Below are 19,407 nucleotides of genomic sequence, written 5' to 3'. Positions count from 1 at the left end.
AAATTAAATCAATGAAATTAAAAATTTAATGTGACAGAACCTTTAGTCATTGCACATTAGTTTCTGATCAAGCTACAACAACCAACCTGTACTATCATTTCCAAGTTTGCAAATACACACATATGAACACTGTGTCACGGTTCGAAAGGGGCGAAGACTCAAGTGCAGGCAGAAGGGGTGTCTTAAACTGAGCATAGGGCAGCCACAAATCAAAGGCATGTACCGATGCCTATGTGAGACAAACGAGCCCAGAACAGAAAACACATGGAGCTTATAAGGGAGAGGCAATCAGGTAAACAGCTGGGTCAAATTAATCAATGAATAAGGTAATGAGAGATCAGGTGAGTGGAGTGAAGGTAAAGGAGTCCGTGAGGATGGGAAAGTAATTAGGAGGCAATATTACTGCAGTTTCCTGCTTCTCTGTAACTTGTGTTCTTTGAGTGTTTGTCTGAGACTGACATCTAGTAGACATTTCATCATCAGGGTTTCCCAATCCTAATCCAGGAGAGTCACTTTCCCACAGGGTTTAGTTTGATCTCTAATTAAACGCACCTGAATCAACTAGTCAAGGCCTTTGTGTTTACTTTAATAATAGTCGGGTCTGTGTCACGGCGCGGTAAGGGAACACACTGTGTAAACAAGGTTCTGGGTCCAAATGCAGGTTTTTATTAACTGCAGGGAAAAACAAAGTAAACACCAAAACAGAAACACAAACAGAGCTTAGAATCTGACCACAGGCTCAGAACAGAAAACGGAATCTGACACAATACAGCCACTTAGAGCTTGCATCAGTCACGTAACAACAATTAATAATCTGCCCAGAGAGGCGTGGGGAAGGAGTATAAATCAGGATGGGCAACAGCTGTGTGTGTGTGAGTAAGTGCACAGGTGAGTGGAGTGAAGGTAAAGGAGTCCGGGAGGATGGGAAATGGCGACCTCTGGTGGTGAGAGGGAGAAACACCAGACCCAGACCCCTGACAGGACCCCTCCTCTAAGGAACGGCTTCCAGATGTTCCCGTGTGCCCAACCAGGGGGACGGCAGAGCGGGGGTGGAGTAGGGGGAGGGATGGGGGGCCCATGTCCGTGTGATCGAGTGGGACCTGGAGACTGGGGCAGAGCCGGCGGGATGGGGATCCAGGGCAGAACCAACGGCCACCACAGTGGTGTGTGTGAAGCTGCCGCCTTGGAACGGGAAATGGCAGGCTCCGCTGCCTCGTGAGAACTGTGAGCGGACCCCGCCGCCTCGGGGGAACTGTGAGCAGACACCGCCGCCTCGGGGGAACTGTGAGCGGATACCGCCGCCTCGGGGGAACTGTGAGCGGGCACTGCCGCCTCGGGAGGGCCGTGAGCGGGCACCGCCGCCTCGGGAGGGCCGTGAGCGGGCACCGCCACTTCGAGAACATCGTGAGCGGGCCCCGCCGCCTCAGAAGGCTTGTGAGCGGACACCACGGACACCGCCGCCTGGGGGGAACTGTGAGCGCTTTGTGAGCGGACCCCGCCGCCTCGGGGGAACTGTGAGCGGACACCGCCACTTCTGGAGCTTTGCGAGCGGGCGCCGCCGCCTCAAGGGGATCCTGAGCGGGCACATCCACTTTGAGAACATTGTGAACAGACCCAGCCGCCTCGGGAGGATCATGAGTGGGCACCGCCGCCTCGGAAGGCTTGTGAGCGGGCACCATCGCCTCCCTCACCGACGGATCCTCCACACTGCGTCTCAGCCCGGGATGTTCAGAGAATGACCCCCAGAACCTAGAAGTGGCCGGCACGACCTGAGGAGGTTCTGGAACGGAAGCCCAGACTGGGAGGGGGCACCCTCCAGCAGTTCCACCTCCCTTAAATAGATGATGTGGTCGACCATCTCCCAATAGGACCACGTATCTAGCTCCCCCAGCACCTCCCAGTTGACGGGCTCGTCCAGGCCCGCTAGAAACAGGTGGATGAGGGTGTTCTCCTCAAGCCCTAGCCCCTGGCCTGCATCGAAGAGGTCCTCGGCGTACAGCCCAAAGGGGCGATTTTCTTGTGGGCAGGGATGCGGCCCATTGGCAAGGGTATGGATCCTCGGTCGTCCGGGAGCTGGGTATAAAAAAATCCCCATCGCCGCTGAGTCTTCAAAGGGCTCGTTTGTACTGTCACGGTTCGAAAGGGGCGAAGACTCAAATGCAGGCAGATGGGGTGTCTTTATTTATAACTCACAAAAAAACAAACAAAAAACATAACTGAAACCACCCAGAAGGGGAAAAAGCCAGAGTAACATAAATGCTCACCACTGTGTAAACAAGGTTCTGGGTCCAAATGCAGGTTTTTATTAACTGCAGGGAAAAACAAAGTAAACACCAAAACAGAAACACAAACAGAGCTTAGAATCTGACCACAGGCTCAGAACAGAAAACGGAATCTGACACAATACAGCCACTTAGAGCTTGCATCAGTCACGTAACAACAATTAATAATCTGCCCAGAGAGGCGTGGGGAAGGAGTATAAATCAGGATGGGCAACAGCTGTGTGTGTGTGAGTAAGTGCACAGGTGAGTGGAGTGAAGGTAAAGGAGTCCGGGAGGATGGGAAATGGCGACCTCTGGTGGTGAGAGGGAGAAACACCAGACCCAGACCCCTGACACACTGTATATGTGTGAAAGAAGATTTGCAGTACCGCATGCTTACACATAGAAACACACATATAATTTATTTTTCATTTTCACAGTGATATTCTTCATGAAGAATAATCTCAAATTGGATCTGCACTGTGATTTTTTTTTTTTTTTTTTAATTATCTGTGAAGCCTGGTCTTTTGGAGCAAAGTAATTTTAAAGTTATGAAGCAAAAATAATGGCCCTCATAGCTGCTGAGGTTCTATATCTCTGTGTGGTTTTAATGTTATCTCTTCCTGTAAGTGCTTGACGTTTCCTGACCTTCAGCCAGGGTGTAAAGAAAGTTTGCTATTAATCTACTGTCCACAGCACTGTTTTTATGCACTAGTCATGGCAGATGCATCACTTTGGATAGAACGATATTTACGTCGAAACTCAAGACACCTGTCTCCATGAAAAAGCCATGACAGTGTGCCACTGTTTATATATGTAATTTATTTATGATTATTCAGACACAATTTGCACATGCAAATACAGTAGTGTTTTCTTTGTAGGACTTTTTTTGCACTAAGTGTAAATAGTGTTAATGTCATTTATACAAATAAATAGTGCAAGACACTATATATTTAGGCATTTACATGTATTGGGAAAACTCTCCATGCCATTCTACAAGCAATTTTGTAATTTTGTCTGGCTCAACCAGACAATGATGGGTGGAGTTAGTTTAAATAGCTTTTGCCAACATGGCAGGCTATTTGCACTTAGTTTACATTGACACTCCATATTAATTAATGTTAATTCTTTATTTACCAGTGCGTCTTAACGTAAGCATCCCTATTAATTTTGGCTATAATTAGGGTGAGGGGCTCCGTAACAGTTAAGACCTGATCAGAACGATCGGCAACCACCCAGAACTCCTGAAAAAAGCATTCAGAACACATTTGCAACTGTTCCAGTGGACCTGTAACTCCATCCATCCTGTAACTCCATCCTCCATCCAGTTGGCTATTGTTGAATGTTGAATATTTTTAATTATAACAGTTCACTGATTATTTGTTGACAGTACTTTTCTACATCCCATATAAAAATATGGTTGTGCCCAAGTGTTACTTTGCTGTGAATTGCTAGTGAGAACAGCATTATTGATTGGAGAGCAAAAGTGAATTCTGCCTGCTGTTGAAATATTCACATAACATTAGGCAGGAGCAGATCTGCCAGAGGGCATTATTCACCAACAGTGAGCAGGTTTATTGCTTTCATAAAAAGAGCAAAGGTTCAAAATTGATTAATCGATCAACTGTTTTAAGAGGGGTGGCTGCAATTTCTGAGCACTTAGATAAAATCCACACACCATCAGATAAATGCAGAATCAGTAGCAGAAGACTTAGACACCACAATTACATCTTAATTGTTAAGGGAACTGTTTAGTAGCCTACATGACCTGCCTAGATCAGCTGTTTAGACCCAGTTTCAGGAGTTACTTGAACACTTTATTTGAGTGTCTGTCCAACGTCAACACAAAAAACAAGACACAGACACCACAAGAAAGATCAGTGGCCTGTAGCATGAAGTGAGATGAACAAACTCAGAGTTTCAGAGTAGGTTTAGAGCTGACAAAATCAAACAAATCCAACCTGGTTTAGATAAGGATTGGCGGGCTCATAAAGCTCGATATAAATGCTCTCTGTCAACTCAGAGTTTGAACCAGTTTGTTATTAACTCTAGAGCCTGAAAGTGTGACGTGTGCAGCAAACAGCCAATTACACGAAACGTGGAGAGCATCTGCAAAGTGTCAGTTGGATTCACTTCTCGTGAGAGTCAGCACAATTCACTTTTCTGCTGAAGATCAATAGATGTTGTTGTAAATAAATTTAAATGCATTTACAAGGCAGGAATAAACACTTCTGCTGCAGCAAAAGTTTGAGAAGGCAGCAGAAAAAAAATACGACTATGCAAAGAATCGATTGAATTTAATCATTTATATAGTTTCACACAGGGCTCAAACGGAAAACATAAGTTTGTTAAGTTTAGTCATTTTAAAAGTTGGATATATTAAAGCTTATCTATATGTACAGTCAAACCAAAATCTATACAACTTCAACATTTCTCACATTATATCACAGTTTATTCGCTATAGTTTAGAAAATGGTAATAAAATATGACAAGAACTCAGAGTTAAACTGTGTCAGAAGAAATTTGTCTTGATAATGTCAGATAACTTTGATCGAAAGGTATGTAATGGATTTCAATCAACCAAAAATTATTCAGCTGTTAAATTTAAGTACACAATTAGATAATACCAATTTAGGTCAACCAATTACCAAGCGTTGATTAATTTTGTTCAGTCTGTGGTGTAAAAAGGTTGCATTAGCAATTAAAGAAAAAACACTTAAGCAAAACATGGTCAGGTCAAAGTGTCTAAATATTTTTTGATCCCAAATTTTACTGGTAGTCCACTGTATTAAGATTTTTTGGGTATAATATGTCACAGCCCTATCGCTATCCTCACTTACATTTATGAACTATAGTGTCCTGCACCCTCTAGTAAATATAAAGAAATTATATCTGATGTCTGAATTTTTGATTTGACTGTATCTATATTTAATTTAAATGCAAAGATTAAAATTAATCGCCACTTCATATAATAATTTTATGAACTATTATAATTATTATTATATGATTATATGTTATAATAATGATAATATGTATTATTATTAATAATATTATAATTAATATTACTATAATTAATATAATTATATGAACATATTATAAGAAACTATTATAATTAATATAATATAAATATAATAAATAAGTAGCTACAAAAGTCTGACAAATTTGTCTCTAAAATTCTAACTGCATTGAATTGGCGCTAGAGATACAGGGGAGTGGCTTCATTGCATCAGATATGTCACTTTGCTCAAAGCTGAGTGGTCCAGTTTGGGTTTGCGATCTCTAACCCAGAATAAAACCTGCTCCGGAGCAGGGTAGCTGTGTTGCGTACCGACGTCATGTCTGGAGCTGTTCACATCATGCCTGATACTCCAGGGTCTGCTAACGTCATGCCTACCAAGCCAAAGACTGCTCTCGTCATGCCTGCTACTCCAGAGCCTGCTCACATCATATCTGATATACCAGGGCCTGCTCATGTCATGCCTGCCAAGCCAAAGCCTGCTCTCGTCATGTCTACTACTCCAGAGCCTGCTCACATCATGTCTGATACACCAGGGCCTGCTCACTTCATGCCTGCTAAGTTAAAGCCTGCTCTCGTCATGCCTGCAACTCCTCATGTCATGTCTGCTAGACCAGGCCCTGCTCACGTCATGCCTGCTACTCCAAAGCCTGCTCGCATCATGCCTGCCAAGTCAAAGCCTGCACACGTCATGCCTGCTATGCCAGAGCCTCTTCACGTCATGCCTCCCAAGCCAGGGCATGATCACAAGATGGCTGCCTCTTAAGAGCATCTTCACAAAATGGCTGCTACTCAAGAGCCTCGGTGGCCGTCTTGTGGAGAGGCTCTTGAGATGAGATGAGATGAGATGAGATGAGATGGCTGCCATGCTTGATTCCCCGTCCAAGATGGCTGCCATGCCTGAGCCTCGCCACGCCACAGCTGTCACGTCAGAACCATGTCATGGCTGCCATTCCTGAGTCTCGACCCATCATGACTGCCATGCCAGAGCCTACAGTCAAAATGGCTGCCACGCCAGAGACTTGTCATGCCATGGCCACCTTGCCAGAACCCTGTCTTGCCATGGATACAATGCAAGTTTCCCCTAAGGATTTTTTTTGGGGGGCTATAGTAACTGAGCTCCAGTGGATGCAGAACTTGGGCCAGGACTGACAGCCTTAACACTCTCAAGCCCGCCAGGCATCCCACTGTCTACTGCACTGCCCGTGATGGCGGTTGCCATTTTGAGTATTTAGGCTGCACACTGTGCTCCTGAGGCCTCTCCTGTTCATGAGTCTGTCCCAGAGGCCTCAGCAGAAATTATTCCGTTTGCATCATGGTCGTTATTTCCTGCTGCTTTAATCTTGCTGTAGTGCTATAAAAATAAAGGCGACTTGAGTAGGTTAAAGGTGAAATAACACACACAGTTTCGGCCAATCTCATGTTATCTTGAGTACCTATAGTGTAGTATTGCATCATTCACATCTCCGAAGAGTCTTCAGTTTTATCAGATTTATAAAGAAAGATACAGCTTAACGATTCTCTCCAAAACAGCCGAGCTACTGAAGGCGAGCCGTGGGATTGGCAACAAACACAGACATTTGATGCAGTTTTACAGCACTTACTAGTCATGACCAGGATATTTTAATGCTGGGACTGCTCCGTCTTTCAGTATCAAACGATGTGCAAATCCTGTGTCAGAATGTACCTTGTTATAAAACATTAGTCACCGAATTACGGGAACAAACAAACACGCTTGTGAAACTCCATTGCTGCCCCGGAAAAACAAACTGCATCTACTGTTCACATAACACTGAATATGCTATCTTTTCCTCACATCCAAAAACACACAATCTTTAGAGACATTCATCTCGAGCAAGATGATTTCCGAACCATGAACGAAACGCGTTGAGCGGCATGCTCCTGCTCTCGCTTGGGTCGCTCACAGTGTAAATAACTCGGAATGCATGAAATAGCATTAGGGTCCCTTTAGTGCAGCATATTGCAGCAACAAGCATGTTGCCACTGACAACAGATAAGTATGCCAATGGTTGCACAAACTAGCACATGCATTTAACTGAAAACAACTAAATGAGCCTAAGCAACATGGATAACCTTGGCAACACGCATGTTGCCAATAACCTGAGAGCATTAAAAGGAACTTGGCTTGTGAAGACTTTCGAGAGAGTGAAACATAGCAGCTGTGACGTGGATGCTTGATCTCTTGATATCCTTCTTGGGGATGAAGTTCCCATCTGAACTTGTTCTTTAGTCAGTCACATAACTCGTGGAGTCCATGTCAATGAATTAGCGATGTGTGAAGTAATGCTAACTCGGTCACTTCCGAATCAGGCAGCTTATGATCAATGCGGTGAATTCACATATTCAAGTTAACGAACTTGAATGAATCGGAGCTGAGTCCATTGGGGAAACGAATTCCACTCGCTAAATTCCCGATTCCTAGTGATGGTGTTTTGCCTGCCGAATTCTCCATTTAATTAGCTGTTGAGCAATGAGGACCTTATATATGAGTGCTGTGATGGGTGTCACATCCCTATAGGTAGATGTGGATCAGCTGATGGTCAGCTGATGCGAGCCTGACTAACGTGACCTGCCAGAACTGACGCTATGCTATGATTTCTGTCTTCTCATTAGTTGGTACATGTCATGTGACACTTATTGTTTGATATAAGTAGCCCTCATGTTGCCATTGTTCCTTGTCTAGCTTTGTATTGTGTACCTGCTGTTGGTGAGTTGTTTCTGTTCTAATCGAGTCTGTTCAAGCCAAGTCTGTTCAGGTCATGTCAAGTCTTTGTTTGGATTTTGGACTTTACTATGTTTCAATAAACTGCACATGGGTTCATCTGAACTTGCCTACAGTGGACTAATCATTACATTCCTTCACAAAAGCTCTGCTTATCAGAAAGACCTTCAGCTAATGCAGATGGTAGAAGAGATATGCATCTCCCCCTTAAATGCTTTAAAAAAGTCACTTAGCTTATTTGTCTCACATTATTTTGATATTTTCACTTACTTCAACATTGTGAAAATTAGACTGCATTATCGTTAACAGCTCTTTGGTCTTCCATTAAGTAAAATGTGCTTACAGCGATCAAACTGTCAGTTGTCTGGATGTTTGCAGGTTTGTTATGTCTGTCTCCCTAATGTGTCATGGGTGTGGTAAGAGCTGGTGGACAGTGTTGACTAACAGCACTCATCAACTTTCAGCCACCTCACCTGCTGCTTGTTCCCTTGCGTATTTGCATTGGGTGTTTATCAGATCGTCTTGCTCAGTGGAGTGCATGTTTCTGTTACATGTTCCTTGTTAGTTCCAGTAGTTACCCATGTATGTTTCCATGACGATTAATCACCTTTCCCTGTCCCATGTTAGCCCCTTGTTATCTTGTGTATTAAAACCCCAGTATTTTCCCATGTTCTTTGTCAGGTCTTGTCCATTGTTGGATGTATTGTCGGTGTATTGTTAATGTGGCCGTGGAACTTGGCCCAACACAGGTCTCAACGCTTCCAAGTCTGGTAGCCTCTAGTCTGGTGCTCTCAGCGCATTCAAATCTTGTGGTCCTGAGTTCAGTGGTCCCAAGTCCAGTGGTCTCAGCACATTAAAGTCTGGTGGTCTCAGCACTTCTTCACCTGTTGGTTCCATGCCAGTAGTCTAAGGTCCTACTGTCATCGCCTGCACTTCCTATCATGCTACACCCATCTTATGAGTTTGGGCTGCACACATTTGATCTGCTCCTCCCGAGGTGGTGGCATCTGCTACAGCTTCTCCTGAGACGACAGCACTTGCTCTTGAATTCTCTGTCTGCTTTGACACAATCACGGAGGTTGTCCCTGAACTCTTTGTCTGCTTTGAAATGACCATAGAGCTCGTCCCTGAACTCTTTCATACCTTCATAACTCTGAACTCTCTGAGCTTCCTGACACAGCCATTGATGTCGCCAAAAACTCTCTGTGCTCTGTTTCAGTTTGGCCCTGGTGGTTTCCAGCTTCACCAGCTCCACCATGTTCTCCTGCTCCTCCAACTCCACTCTGTTCTCCTGCTCCGTCAGCTCCACCATGACTTTCTGCTCCGCCTTGGTGGTCTCTAGTTCCATCAGCTCCACCTTGCTGATCTCCATTTCCATCAGTTCTGCTTGGTGGTCTCCTGCACTTTCTGCTCCACCTTGGTGACATTCAGGTCTGCTTGCTCCACTTTGGTTGTCTCCTGCATATTCTGCTTTGCCATGGTGGTCTTCTGCTCCACTGAGGTGGTCTTCAGTCCTGTCTGCTCTGCCTTGTTGGCCTAAAGATCCACCTGCTCCACCATGGTGGTCACCAGTTCTGTCTGCTCTGCTGTGGTGGAGCAATGCTCTCAAGCTCCGACTGCTCTATCCTGGGGGTGTCCGGCTACACATCTGCTACACCTTGGTGGTTTCCTGCTCTGCCGGCCCACCCTGGTCTTCTGTTCTTCCAGCTCTGCTTGGCCTCTGGCTCTGCTGGCTCCACCTTTGCTGGTCTGCCCAGGCTTTCTGAACTGCCGACTCCACCTTGATTTGCAGGTATCACAAGCCTAGCCCTCCATCCCTCCCCTTGTCCACTTCTGCTTCACCACCTTCCTGGACCCATGGTTGTTTTTTGCTATTGTTTGGAGTGTCTGGAGTTCGCTCCTTAAGGAGATGTACTGTGTTTATTATACCTACTCTTGGGTCTTGCTGTTTTTCCATGAAATTACATGGATTTAGCAGGTGCAGCGAATTTACAGGATTATCTCACTTGTCATGAGGCTTGTCTAGCTTGCCCAGATGAGAGCTGCTGGGCCTAGGCTTAGAACAGGGGTGGGGAACGTTGATCCTGGAGGGCCACTGTCCTGCAGAGTTTAGCTCCACCCCTGAAAAAAAAAAAATACCTACCTGTATCCCGAAGACCTTGATTAGTTTGTTCAGGTGTGTTTAATTAGGGTTAGAGCTAAACCCTGCAGGGACACCGGCCCTCCAGGATCAACGTTCCCCACCCCTGGCTTAGAGTCTAGAAGAAAGCGAAACTGTACCAGACAGAATGAAAGATTCATAACTGTCAGGCTGCAGGGGACTAATAGGGTTAGAAACAGATTGGGCAAAAGCAACCGTTTTAGCCTTGGCACTATTTTTCTGCTTCCAAGCCTTACAATCAACTGTTCAAAATGTTTGATTTGTGAATTTTTGATTTGCCAAACACCACTTTTTTCAAGGGACCCTTTTTCATGTGTGCAAACTCAACAAAAGTTTGATTGAGCTACACATTCAAATGCAACAAAGAATCCAGATCTACCTCTTTGAATTGTGGCACAAATGTAATGTTTTGTCACATCAGAGTTTGAGTGAGTCTCAACAGGAAGACTGACATTGGGAAAGTGGCACACATGGGGAAGTGGCAGTTTGTACATTAGAAGGGGAACACTACATTTCACATAACTTTACACTATTAACAAATGTATGAACACGTAACCCAACCCCTGCCCCTACCTACCATTTGTCAATAAAACACAGGATATAACAGAGAGATTCAACTACAGTCATAATTTATTAAAAAATTTAAATATTCCAAATTTTCTGAGGCAAAACAATTGATTTGTGAGAGGAACAGATGCAATCACCATCTCCATCCGCCATAAAGCTCAGATCCTGTGTGAAGTTTGTGCACAAATACAAAAATTGCCGAAGAAAGAATCGTAAGGAAAGAATCCACCATTGTCCCTGCAATGATGATGGCTGCGGCGGCGGTGTCTTGGGATAATGCTTCTATGGTCCATACAGCTTGTGTTGAGTGTTTGTCAGGTCATCTTGTCCAGTGAAATGTATGTTTAGAGTATTCACTCTAGCTCTGGTCTAGTAGGAATTTCTTTTGTTCCTGTTTTTGCTCCAGTTTCCTTTTGATGTTCTGGTGAGATGGACCTCTGCAGTTTGCACTACTGTTTACATCTGCCTCATCTGCTTATCTGACTCCACCCAACAAGAAGTCAGCCATGTTAGATGGAATGTACAATTTTTACATTTTCCAACACTGTTGAGAGGGGCTTACAATAGCTAAAAACGAATTTTGTACATTTATAGAAACAGCAAAATCAGTTAAAATATATTGCAGACTAATCCTACATGACTAATCATTAAAAGATCACAATTTAAACACCCACACAATCTTATTCTTAATTAAAGATTCAGCATTATATAGTTCTTTGACATGTATGATCAGTTTCAGATTTTTCACTAGAATGGTTTGTTTTCTCAAATAATGAACTGTAGCCTGGCACAAACCGGCTGTGACTTGAGAAACGAATGGCAGTGGTGGGCCGTCAGGGTCAGCTGGGCCATCTCTGCTGGCCCTATAAAAAATAAAATTGTGTGAAAAATGTTTTTATTGATTATTTAGGTATCATTTTCATTTGTGTAATGTCCACAAAACTGCCTATGAATAGTGTAACACAGAGGCAGTGGCGTTAGGATCCATGTGCAGCTTTATTAGTTCACAAGGCAGGTCATACAGGCATAGATCGGTAACTGGTGTTAGACACAACGAAGGCTGGGCAGAATCGTAATCAGTATTCGTGATCAGGGTCGAGGCAGGACAAACAATAGCATGAATCAAAAAGGCAGGCAGGGTCAGAATAGGTAGGCAGCAAGCAATCGTAAACGGGTAAACAGTCCAGGTAATCAACAGGTATTCAACACAGGGAAAAACGCTCAGAGATGTCTGCAAGGCAAAACAAGACTTCGCAATGAGAGCAGGGAAGGCACAGTTTAAATAGACCGGGCAATAGGAAACACCTGTGCAGGTGATTAGTCTCTAGCACGGGGCATTGTAGGAATTGGAGTCCGAAAGGATCGCTCAGTATTCCGGTGACGGTTCCCTCTGGTGGTGATCGGAGGGAGCCACAGAGGCTGAATTCGTGACAGAGCCCCCCCCCCTCCCGTGAGCGGCTCCTGATGCGCAGAGGCAGATGACGCCGGGGTCTTCCGCGGGGTCTCGGGGCAGGTCTATCCGGGTGGTCTCTGTGAAAGTTTGTGGTAAGCGAGGGATCCAGAATATCCTCTGCATTGACCCAGGACTGTTCCTCCGGACCGTACCCCTCCCAGTCCACTAGGTACTGGATCATTCTGCCCCGGTGACGAGAGTCCAGAATTTCCCGAACTCGGCACGCCTCCTTGCCGTCTATGGTGATGGGAGGGACTCTCTGGTCACCAGCCTCCTCCTGGTCCTCTGCTCCTCTCGGACCACCAGAGGGCTTTAGCAAAGAGACATGAAAAGTGGGTCAGATACGATAATGGGCAGGCAAAGCCAAACGGAATGAAACAGGAGTTATTTGTCTGAGAATTTTGAATGGACCCACGTACCTAGGACTGAGCTTCTTGCAGGGTAACCGGAGACGAAGATCCCGAGTGGACAACCAGACCCACTGACCCGGCTGATAGTTGGGATTGGTGCGCCGACGGCGATTAGCTTGTTCCCTTGTTCGATGGACTGCTCTCTGGAGATGAACATGAGCCTCATTCCAAGTCTCCTCGCTTCGTTGCAGCCATGAATTAACGGCCGGAAGTTCTGATGGTTCTCTGGACCATGGGAATAATGGGGGTTGGAAACCCAGGACACATTGGAATGGGGTGATACCTGTCGCAGGTTTGCGGAGTGAATTCTGAGCATACTCGGCCCATAGTAAGTAGCGGCTCCAGTCGGTCTGATTGCAATGGCAGTATGATCGGAGGAAACGAGTGAGTTCTTGATTAAGACATTCCACCTGATCGTTCGACTGTGGGTGATACCCGGAGGTGAGACTGACATTGATGTTGAGTTGTCGGCAGAAAGCTGACCAGACTCGGGAGGTGAACTGAGGGCCCCGATCAGAGACCACGTCCTCAGGAAGGCCGTAAAACCTGAACACGTAGTTGCATAGGACCTCGGCTGTCTCAAGAGCAGTGGGTAGTTTGGGTAGAGGAATCAGGCGGCAGGCCTTGGAAAAGCGATCGATAACAGTGAGAATGGTAGTGTGACCCTGTGAGGCAGGCAGATCCGTTATGAAGTCGATGGCTATGTGGGACCAGGGACTTTGTGGGATGGGTAATGGTTGTAGGAGACCAGCAGGCAGTTGATGAGGGGATTTGGTTATGTTGCAAGTTGCACAGTCTCTGATGAAGGCGATTGTCTCTGCTTGTACAGTGGGCCACCAGAAGCGATTATTTAATAACTGAGGGGTTGCTGCTATACCTGGGTGTCCGGAGCCGGGAGTTGAATGAACTAGCTGAATGACTCTTTGTCGTAGAGCTTGCGGTACATATGTGAGATTAGGTGGGGTTTCGGCTGGAGGTGGTTCGGTGCCCTGGGCTTCTGTGATCTCAGTCATGATGTCCCATTGTACGGGTGCGAGAATGATGGTAGACTGAATGATGGAGTCGAGATAGGGCATCCGCCTTAGTGTTTTGAGAGCCTGGACGGTAGGTTATTCTGAAATCGAATCTGGTGAAGAATAGTGACCATCTTGCCTGTCTGTGATTGAGTCTCTTGGCTGATTTCAGATATTCCAGATTGCGAATTCTGCCCGGCGACGAGAGTCCAGAATCTCCCGAACTCGGTACGCCTCCTCGCCGTCTATGGTGATGGGAGGGACTCTCTGGTCACCAGCCTCCTCCTGGTCCTCCGCTCCTCTCGGACCACCAGCGGGCTTGAGCAAAGAGACATGAAAAGTGGGTGAGATACGATAATGGGCAGGCAAAGCCAAACGGAATGAAACAGGAGTTATTTGTCTGAGAATTTTGAATGGACCCACGTACCTGGGACTGAGCTTTTTGCAGGGTAACCGGAGACGAAGATCCCGAGTGGACAACCAGACCCACTGACCCGGCTGATAGTTGGGATTGGTGCGCCGATGGCGATTAGCTTGTTCCCTTGTTCGATGGACTGCTCTCTGGAGATGAACATGAGCCTCATTCCACGTCTCCTCGCTTTGTTGCAGCCATGAATTAACGGCCGGAAGTTCTGATGTTTCCCCGGACCATGGGAATAATGGGGGTTGGAAATCCTCAAAGGCGACCTTCATGGCAAGAAGTTCTCGGTTGCCCACATCGTAATTCTGCTCGGTGGGATTGAGTTTGCGGGAATAGAAGGCGCAGGGATATAATTTAGGCGGGTTACCATGTCATTGAGAGAGAACTGCCCCAATGCCCATGCTGGATGCGTCCACCTCCACAATTAACTCTCGTTCTGGGTCGGGATGGTACAAGATAGGTGCGGTAGTAAATCTCTCCTTGAGGGCCTGGAAGGCTGAACGGGCTGCTGAGGACCATTCGAAACCCCATCCTCAGGAAGGCCGTAAAACCTGAACACGTAGTTGCATAGGACCTCGGCTGTCTCAAGAGCAGTGGGTAGTTTGGGTAGAGGAATCAGGCGGCAGGCCTTGGAAAAGCGATCGATAACAGTGAGAATGGTAGTGTGACCCTGTGAGGCAGGCAGATCTGTTATGAAGTCGATGGCTATGTGGGACCAGGGGCGTTGTGGGATGGGTAATGGTTGTAGGAGACCAGCAGGCAGTTGATGAGGGGATTTGGTTATGTTGCAAGTTGCACAGTCTCTGATGAAGGCGATTGTCTCTGCTTGTACAGTGGGCCACCAGAAGCGATTATTTAATAACTGAGGGGTTGCTGCTATACCTGGGTGTCCGGAGCCGGGAGGTTGACAACGGCTCGCACCTTCTTGTCGTCCATGGCTACCCCTCCCGAACTGATCACGTACCCGAGGAATGATACTGTCTCTTGGTGAAACTCACACTTCTCGGCTTTGGCATATAGCTGGTGGCTGATGAGACGTTGTAATACCGCCCGGACATGCTTGACATGATCCTCGTACGAATCTGAGAAAATTAGGATGTCGTCAATGTAAACAATGACCCAGCGATTTAACATGTCTCTGAATACATCATTGATGAAGGCCTGGAACACTGAAGGACTGTTGGCAAGCCCGAACGGCATAACGAAATACTCGTAGTGCCCAGTTGTGGTAGAGAACGCAGTCTTCCATTCATCACCCTCACGGATGCGAATGAGGTTGTAAGCACTGCGCAGATCCAGCTTGGTGAAGTATCTTGCCTTTCGGAGCTGTTCCAGAGCTGCAGGGACTAGGGGCAAAGGGTAGCGAAACTTTACGGTGATGTCGTTGAGTCCTCGGTAATCTTAGCTGTCGGCAGAAGGCTGACCAGGCTCGGGAGGTGAACTGGGGACCCCGATCAGAGACCACGTCCTCAGGAATGCCGTAAAACCTGAACACGTAGCTGCAGAGGACCTTGGCTGTCTCAAGAGCAGTGGGTAGTTTGGGTAGAGGAATCAGGCGGATGTCGTCAATGTAAACAATGACCCAGCGATTTAACATGTCTCTGAACACATCATTGATGAAGGCCTGGAACACTGAAGGACTGTTGGCAAGCCCGAACGGCATAACAAAATACTCGTAGTGCCCAGTTGTGGTAGAGAACGCAGTCTTCCATTCATCACCCTCACGGATGCGAATGAGGTTGTAAGCATTGCGCAGATCCAGCTTGGTGAAGCCTTTCGGAGCTGTTCCAGAGCTGCAAGGACTAGGGGCAAGGGGTAGCGAAACTTTACGGTGATGTCGTTGAGTCCTCGGGAATCAATGCAAGGACGGAGACCTCCATCCTTCTTCTTAACAAAGAAGAATCCAGCAGAGGCAGGTGATGTGGAAGGTCTGATAAAAGACTTAGCGAGTTCCTCCTCAATATAGGACTTCATAGCCTCAGCTTCAGGTTGAGATAAGGGGAAAACCCTCCCCTTGGGAGGATGTGAACCAGGTTGGAGCTCGATGGCACAGTCACTCATGCGATGAGGCGGTAGTTGAGAAGTTTTTATCTTACTGAAGGCCTCCACGAGATCGTGGTATTCAGCAGGGAGCTGACAAACAGGCGTGCAATCCCTCTCCTTTCTGACCGGAATAGCATTTATCGTGCAGCCCTAGTCCCAAACCTGTATTAATTTCTTTCTTGTGCTGAACACAAAAGAAGATATTTTGAAGAATGGGAGTAACCAAACAGTAGCTGGTCCACACTGACTTTTACAGTATGAAAAAAACACCATGGAAGTCACTGTGGACCAGCAACTGCTTGGTTACCCACATTCTTCAAAAATAACTTTTATGTTCAACAGACGAAATAAACTAATTCAGGTTTAAAACAACTTGAGTAAATGATGGTATAAAAATGAAACACTATGAGAGAATTGAAAGACAGATGACAGAATTGTCATTTTTGGTGAACTATTGTTTTAATGTTAATAAAACCTAAATGTCTGCCATTCTTTTTTTATTTTATATTTTGTTAAGGTGTAAGAGGTGTTATGTTTCTGCACTCTTCCATTTTTAGCAAATTCAGAAAACTTTGTCTAAAACAATTTTTGTGATGGTTAGTATTTTTTGTGCTCTGTATGGAACATTAGTGCCTGTTTAAGTGATGTACTCCATTACTTGTGTTTGTTTTCAGACATGATAACAGACGTTTTATACATGTGCTACAACTTTTTGGCCTGTGCTACAAAACGTTCAACCTCTGTAGCACCAGTGCTATGCGAAAAAAAAGTTAATGTACAGCCCTGTAATGCCAACAAAGTTTTCTAGTCTATTCAAAAGAATGTTGTGGTCAATGGTGTCGAACGCAGCGCTAAGATCCAGCAGCACTAATAGAGAGATACAACCATAGTATCTTGGACAGAAAAGGGAGATTAGAGATCGGTCTGTAATTAACTAGTTCTTAGGGGTCAAGTTATGTTTTTTTGACGAGAGGCTTAATAACAGCCAGTTTGAAGGTTTTGGGGACATATCCTAATGACAATGACAAATTAATAATAGTCAGAAGAAGATCTATGACTTCTGGAAGCACCTGTATACTTGAAGCCTGCCCTCTGAGAAATACTGAAAATATTGTTATAAATTGTAGCAACACCTCCCCCTTTGCGTTTTGGATGTGGCTCATGTTTATAACAGTAATCTTGGGGGGTAGACTCGTTTAAAATAATGTAATCATCAGGTTTTAGCCAGGTTTCTGTCAAACAGAGCAATCTAGGTTTATTTTTCGTTAATTTAGCCACTGTATTGAATAAATACCTGGGGATGAAAAGCAATCAGATCTAGCAGTTTTTAATGCTTTTCTGTAGGACAGGGTACTTTCCCACCAAGCAATATGAAATACCTCTAAGTTTTGTTTTCCTCCAGCTGCGCTCTATTTTCTGGGCTGCTCTCAAGGGATCTAATATTCATTAAGCCAAGCTTTATCGTTCGTTTATCTGTATTATATCTGTTTTTTATTTGTTGAACATAAATTAAATTGTTACGTTTTTTGTATTTTCTAGTTCGGGGAACAGACACAGTCTCTATAGTGTGATATCTAGGTAAAAGGGTCTCTATGTGCTGAGAGTTAACTGATTTCTGTGACGTGAGGCGGCAAGCAGATGGTTGGTTTAGCTAGTCTGTCTGCTTCCTGACCTGGGCCCCAGTTAGTCAAGTACAAACTCTAAGACTATGTGTCATATTTCTAGACAGAAGAGTGGCACCACCCCAGGAGAGATGAAGATCATCTCTTTTCAAGAGGTCAGGTCTGCCCCAAAAACTCGTCCAATTGTCTATGACACCTATGTTATTCTGCGGGCACCACTTAGACATCCAGTGTTTCTGTTACATCATCAAGTTGTTCTGAGGTATTGGATATGCTAAGGAATTGAGATAAATAAGGAAGATTACTTACAAAGAAGTCTTTTGTGGTAGAAGTGATGGTTCTACCATTCTTGTAACAAGGAATAGAATTTACAGTTTTAGCTATATGAAGTTTGCATAAGACTACATAATGATCTGAGATATCATCGCCTGGCTGCATAATTTCAACACCACCAACATCAATTCCATGTGACAGTATTAAATCTAGAGGTCTGACATCATACTTGCAAGTTCACACACCTCTTTAATGTTATTTTTAGTGATCTCCGACTGGCGAAGTTGAACATCATTAGCGCCGGCGTGAATAACAATCTTACTGAATTTTCATTTAGCATTAGCCAGCACTTTTCAATTTGCCAAGATGTCAGGCGCTCTGGCTCCCGGTAAACATTGGACTATGGTGGCTGGTGTCTCTAGTTTCACGTTCCGTACAATAGTATCACCAATAACTAGACCACTTTCATCAGGTTTCTCAGTGGGTCACTGAGTGGGGAGAACCTGTTTAATGTTTTGATCAGAACGGAAGAGTGGTATTTTGACCCATAACTATGCCGCCTCACAGTCACCCAGTCGCCCTGCTGCAGGGGCTCTGCAACCAGAACCAGACAATGTAAAGGACTCCCTGAGCTAGTTGCATCCAAAGCCGTATCTAGAGCCCTCACATTCTTACTGTTCTCAATTAAAGGTTGGATGCGTGTCTCTAATTCTGAAATCTTCTCTGTCAGCCTAACTATTTCCCTGCATTTATCACATGTGAATCCCTCGTCGCCGACAGAGAGAGCTAAACTATACATTTGGCAAGCGGTGCAAACAACAATAGCAAGATTAGAAGCCATTACTCACCGTGATTGATGAATGACTTACCACTGTTGTTTGATGAACTTGTGAAAAAAACAGAGTGAGAGAGAAAAGAAACGGAGCGAGAGAAAAAAAAAAGAAAACGGCAATAGACGCAAATGGAAACGCGAATGACAAGCTAACCGGCTAACGAATGCTAACGCACTGCACTCGTGGTTTTAGAATAAAAGCGAATGATCAAATTAATCAGATGAGGTTGATAGATAATATCAGAAATATGGTGGGAATTAAGTTATATTTTATCACTTTAAACAACAGAGAGTGATCTAATGAACGGCTACGCGCTGCTAGTGCGCTGCACTCGCGGTTTTAGAATAAAAGCGAATGATCAAATTAATCAGATTAGTTTGATAGATAGAAATAGATAGATCAGAAATATGGTGGGAATCAAGTTTTATAAGTTTCAAATATTTTATCACTTTTAACAACAGTGTAGCGAATCAGCTCAAAGGGGAAATATGAATAATTAATCATAACTAGTTATAATTAATTATAAATATTTAGATCCGCTGTAAGTATTTACTTGACCTCTCAGGGTCAACTGTCTGTCAATTCTAAGAA

General features: G+C 45.0%; 1 long non-coding RNA gene across 1 annotated transcript in view; it reads left to right on the top strand.

The window, feature by feature from the left end:
* LOC107690219 (uncharacterized) overlaps positions 1-6,111 on the top strand; it is a 17,442-nt gene extending 11,331 nt beyond the window's left edge. The window contains exon 3 of the long non-coding RNA XR_001634413.1: positions 6,099-6,111. This is a non-coding gene — a long non-coding RNA (uncharacterized LOC107690219). The remainder of the gene's footprint in view (positions 1-6,098) is intronic.
* Positions 6,112-19,407: the final 13,296 nt, after the last annotated feature.

This window comes from Sinocyclocheilus anshuiensis, unplaced genomic scaffold (assembly GCF_001515605.1).
Source record: "Sinocyclocheilus anshuiensis isolate Anshui unplaced genomic scaffold, SAMN03320099.WGS_v1.1 scaffold2524, whole genome shotgun sequence".
Lineage (NCBI taxonomy): Eukaryota > Metazoa > Chordata > Actinopteri > Cypriniformes > Cyprinidae > Sinocyclocheilus > Sinocyclocheilus anshuiensis.
The sequence above is the reverse complement of the archived record's forward strand: the minus strand, read 5'-3'. Positions and strand labels throughout refer to the sequence as shown.